Source organism: Apodemus sylvaticus, chromosome 1, assembly GCF_947179515.1.
Source record: "Apodemus sylvaticus chromosome 1, mApoSyl1.1, whole genome shotgun sequence".
NCBI lineage: Eukaryota > Metazoa > Chordata > Mammalia > Rodentia > Muridae > Apodemus > Apodemus sylvaticus.
The window spans coordinates 202,327,068-202,332,853 of NC_067472.1; positions in this window are offsets into that span (position 1 = coordinate 202,327,068).

Genomic DNA, 5,786 nt, shown 5'->3' on the forward strand with positions numbered 1-5,786 from the left:
ACACCAGAAATGGGTATCTCAGATCCCTTTACAGATCTTTGTGGTTGCTGGGAATTGAACTCAGGACGACCTCTGGAAAAGCAGTCAGTGCTCTTAACTGCAGAGCCATCTCTCCAACCCCTCTTATTTTATTTTATTTTATTTTAAGATTTATTTATTATTATATGTGAGTTCACTGTAGCTGTCTTCAGACACTCCAGAAGAGAGAGTCAGATCTTGTTACAGATGATTGTGAGCCACCATGTGGGGACTGGGATTTGAACTCAGGACCTTCAGGAGAGCAGTCGGTGTTCTTACCTGCTGAGCCATCTCTCCACTCCTTACTGTTTTATTTTTTAAAGACAGGGTCTCCCTCTGTAGCCCTGGCTGGTCTGGAACAGGTGCCCACCCGCCTCTACTATGGAGGAGTGATGTTCGCAGCTTGCTCAGTTAATGCGTTCCAGAAGAAGGAATCCGATTCCATTACTGATGGCTCTCAGCCACCCTGTGGGTGCTGGGAATTGAACTTGGGACCTCTGGAAGAGCAGCCACCGCTCCAGCTCTCCATTCGCACTCCTATCTGATGGTCGTGACCTAGCTATACCCTAAGCTGAAACCTTAACCTGACCCGGGATTCACCTTGACCTTGACCCTGGCCCTACTCCTACACCCAGCCCTCAGTCAAAGTTCAGCCCCAACCTTGGGTATATTCCCGGCCTCCCTCTTGATTCTAAGTCTAGATGCAACCAGGGTCTTGATCCTAGATCCCATCTTTCTTTCCAAAACTTTATTATTATTATTATTATTATGTGCATTGCATGTGTGTATGTGTGCATCATGTGTGTGTACTGCATGTATGTGTGCATTGTGTATGTGTGCATTGTGTATATGTATGTATTGCATGTGGATGTGTGCATTGTGTTTGTATGAATTATGTGTGTTCGTGTGTGTATGTGTGTGTGTGCATGTGCACACAAGAGTGCATGTATGTCCCAGGGTACACGTGGAGATCAGTTGACAACTCCATGGAATCTGTTTCCTCCTTTAAAGGGATCAGATTCTTGCTTTGGGGAGAGCATCTCTAGCTCTGTCCCAGACATCTTGGTGTCCTTCCATATCCCATGCTTATTTACCTCTTCTCCATAGCTGAATCCCTCCTCCCTCCATCTTTCCTTCTTCCCCCTCGGTATCCCTTTCTTTTTTCCTTCAGTCTTTGACACCCTCTTTCTTCCTTCCTTCCATAGGTCTGGGGGCTCACACCTATACCCTCAGACCGGGAGACCTGGAGCAGAAGGAGCGCCTGCCCTCTCCCCTCTCTCCCCCTTTACTTCTCTTCTTTGGCTTCTCTTTTGCATTTGTGTAGGATGCATTGTGCATTGTGTAGGTGCATGTGTGCACCTGTGTGTGAGCACGACATGCATGCAGGTGTGTGCGCAAGCATTTATACATAGCTGTGGTGATCAGAAGCCAATGTCTGGTATCTTCTTGGATTGCTAAGGCAGGGTCTCTGGGTGAACCCGGGACTCACCGATCAGGCTAGGCTAGCCCTTTACCCCAGGAGTCCTGCCTCCCTCTCTCAAGCAGAGGATCACAGGTAAGTCTCCCTTCCTGTCTGGAATGTTCATGAGTATGAGGGATCTGTATTGAAGTCTTCACATTCAGTGCTGTGGAGGGCAGAAGTGTCAAATCCCTTGTGTGTGGTTCCAGATGATTGTTAGCCACCATATGGGTGCTGGGAATTGAACCCAGCTCCTCTGCAAGAGCAGCCACTGCTCCTAACCACTGAGCTATTATTCCAGTCCCAGTTTTTGCATTTGGCTGGCAAGCTTTGATTCTGCTGATGCAGCACCTCAGTCACCCCTCCCTAGCCTACTCTACAGTCTCACTGTGTAGCCCTGGCTGCCCTGGAACTCCCTCTTGTAGACCCGGTTGGCCTCAAACTCAGAGATATGCCTGCCTCTGCCTCCTGAGTGAGGGGACTAAAGGCCGTGCGCCACCACGGCCTGGCTATCCCCTACCCCTTTTTTCATAGGGTTTCACTTTCTAGCTCAGGTTGGCTTTGAATTCACCAGGTAGGTAGCCTAGCTTGGTCTTGAGTTCAAGGCCATCCTCCTCCCTCAGTCTTCCAAGTGTTGGAATTACAGGTGTGAGGTACCACACACTGTTACTCTGTTGTTCCTCTCCCCTAGGCCCCTCCCATCTGTGCTGTACACTAGGACTTTTCCAGTAGATGCTTACTAAATATTTAATATTCAAGCTTAATTGAGTAAAGGGCATAGGATGGAGCCGGTCATGGGCTTCATAGACAGGCTTAGTGCTCCCTTGTAGTCGGCTGACGAAGGCTCTGGCTCTAAGCAAAGCTCTTCAGTCCATTAACTACCCGAGTCCAGGCTAGGAACTCCCTGGACTCTTTGGCTTTCCTCTGGGAGCCTGTCTTGAGCATCCCCCATGTACAGGGGGTTCAGCCAGGAAACCAAGGCTGTCTTCAACCCAGAGCACCCCTTACCAGTCCCTCCCTCCCCCGACCTTCCCTCATCTTCTTGAAAGCTCTGAGATTGGGGTTCACCTAAAAATGGGATGAAGGTGAAGGGGGAAACTCAGTAAAGGAGCTGGCACCAGGGCCTGGTGCAGTGGCTAATGTCTGTTCTCTGGAGGCAGAGGCTGGAAGAGCACTGCGACTTCCAGGCCAGCCTGGTCTACAGAGAGAACCAGCCTGGTCTACAGAGAGAGCCAGCCTGGTCTACAGAGAGAACCAGCCTGGTCTACAGAGAGAGCCAGCCTGGTCTACAGAAAGAGCTAGCTCTAGTGCAGCCAGGGATTCAGAATGAGAGCTGAGACCATGTTTCAAAAAGGAGGTGGTGGCGCTGAAGAGCTGGCTCAGCAGTTAGGAGCACTTCCTATGCTTCAAGACATAGGCGCAACAGGCATCTCCCTCACATGCGCTCACCCAGACACCTAATTCAAAACAATTAAAAATAAATCTCAGCCGGGCGGTGGTGGCGCACGACTGTAATCCCAGCACTCGGGAGGCAGAGGCAGGTGGATTTCTGAGTTCGAGGCCAGCCTGGTCTACAGAGTGAGTTCCAGGACAGCCAGGGCTACACAGAGAAACCCTGTCTCACAAAAGCCAAATCCAAAAAAAAAAAAAAAAAAAAAAAAAAAAAAAAAAAAATCTTATAAAAAAGCTAGAAACAAACAAACAAAAACAGCTCAGAAAAGGGGTCCAAGTCTGTAATTCTAACCATGGAGAGGCTGAGACAGAGGATGGCTTGAGGCTAACCTGGGCTACAGAGTGAGACCACATCTCAAAAAACCCAAAACCAAAGGAGAGGACATGAAGGTGAGAGGAATCCTGCAGAGGGGCTGGGGGTGAGAGGAGGGGGTGGAAGGAGGAGGTTTGTGTACTAAGATACATTGTGTACAAGTATGGAATTGCTAAAGAATAAAATATGTTCTCAAAAGAGAGAGAAAAAAGTCAACCTAAAACCAGAGAGAGATTCACCGCAGAGAAACTGAAAGTGAGAGACAGGTGTAAATGGAAACTGAGACGGGTTCACAGACGGGGAGAGTGCATGCAAAAATGTGGAGAAACTGGAGCTCTTTTCTCATGGCTACTACACTGGCAGGCGCCACCGAGGCAGAAGGCTAAAACTACATTTCCCAGGAAGCTATGCGGTCGGAGTTTGGCCCCACCAATCAGATGCCTTAGCGGGAAGCTTGACTTTCTAACCTGCTTGAGTAGAGGGAAAGGCAGCTTGGAGGTCGTTCCAGCCAGTGTGGATCCTTGTCATGTCACGCTGGCAGCCAGCACTTCCTGTCACCTAGGGAAAGCAGCTCACATGGGAAGTTCTTTTCTTGTCGCCTGTCATCCCCACCTCCCTCTCCAGTGTTACTCGGGTTGCACCCAGTGTACTGCCCAGGATGGCCTGACACTGTCCATCCTGGGTCTCGGCCTCCCGAGTGCTGGGATCGCTCCTGTCCTTGACGTTCTGAATGACTTGGCTCCAGTATGTGACACGCGGTGACCTGTGACCTTTACACACTCAGCTGGATAACCTCTTTCCCTCCTGCTGCCATCCCAGCCCTCTTTCTAGAGTGATCTCCCTGCTCCAGGCAGCTTCTCTGCAGTTTTCCTCTATCTCCCTTCGGGAACATCACCTGCCTCCGCTGCCCCACACCCATCAACTAATAACTCACGTCGGTCCTGACTTCCTCTTTCCCTCTCCAGGAGGGCCACAGAGGTCAGCAGAGCTGCCCAAAGGCAGAACAGGAACTAGTCCCACAGCACCCGACCCGCGTCTAGGTGGAAAACCATTCTTCCTGAGGTGGCCGTGCCTGGAGAGGCCAGGACCGTAGGCACCCTCGACTCACAGCAGCCTTCTGAGAACTGTCTCAGAACCGACAGCATGGTTATGTGTTTAGTGCTCACACCCCTGCAAAGTCTTTTGTAGACAGGATGGCTTTGAACTTGCTGAAGCTGCCCTTGATCTGAAAATCTTGTTTTACCTGCAAATGCTGACATTACAGGTGTTTACCACCCACACATCCTGCTTATACCCCCCATACCCTCTTTTTTAACACTATGCAGCTGTGTCTGGCCTGGAACTCTCTAATTAGACTATGCTGGCCTCGATTTCAGAGACCGCCTGTGGGTACCATTGAGCACAGCCTCCACGTCTGGTTTCTCAAAGTTACACTGAGGATTGAACCTGGGAACTGAAGCAAGATAGTTGAGGTCCCACTGAGCCACGCCCCCAGCCCCTCAAGGGGGTGGGGGGATTCTAGGCGGGGCTCTACCAGAGCCACGCCCCCAGCCCCCTCACTGGGGCATTCTAGGCAGGGGCTCTACCACTATGTTATATGCCAGCCAAATCTGTATTTATAACTTTGAAATAGGCTCTCACTGAATTGTTCAGGTCATTCTTAAACTTGCTCCGTGGCCCAGACAAGCCTTGAACTTTCTTCCAAACCCCTTCCTTCAAGCCTCCCTGAGATTCTAAATCTGTACTGTTGCCCTCTGGTTACAAACGTCTGTGGGATGAATGAATAAACACATGCGTGAATCCAACCTAAGGCAGCTGATACTCAGTTCAGGGCTGCGCGCCTCTTCAGCCCCAGTGAGGTCTCTTACTTTGTCTGGGCCTCCCTCCAGCCTCCTCCAGCCTCCTCCAGCCTCCTCCAGCCTCCTCCAGCCTCCTCCAGCCTCCTCCAGCCTCCTCCAGCCTCCTCCAGCCTCCTCCAGCCTCCTCCAGCCTCCTCCAGCCTCCTCCAGCCTCCTCCTCCCTTCTTAAGCAGTGTTGTTAGATGCTGATGAAGTGACTGACACATTGTACCCTTATACAACATTCCAGCAGGTAAGTACACAGATAAGGGTCTTCCTAATTGTGGAGACTCCGACCAGAGAGGATGATGGGAGGAGCCCTGGATCGTGTCCCCTCCACACCCCCTTGCAGAGCGCGCATCCTACACAACTCCTGACGATCTGTCTCCATGTCAGATTTGTTTGGTACCTCACCTGCCCAGCTTCATGGTAACTTCCAAAATGTAGGACATTCGTGTCAAGCATTTACTCCGGGGCTGCATCCTTCAATCCATCCAGGGAGAGAGGCAGTTAACACAAAGGAGCAGTGCACGCTGGGAATCGGCTGTGGCTACCCCTGCCCATCACAGCTTGCCTGTGATAGCAACCGGACCCTATCTTGGGGTTATCTTCTTTCTCTTTAGCCTCTGGAGACAGGGGTCTTGTTATGTGACAGCTTGGCTGGGAGCTCATCAGCTACAGCTCAGGCTGGCCTCCAGCCCTCGGG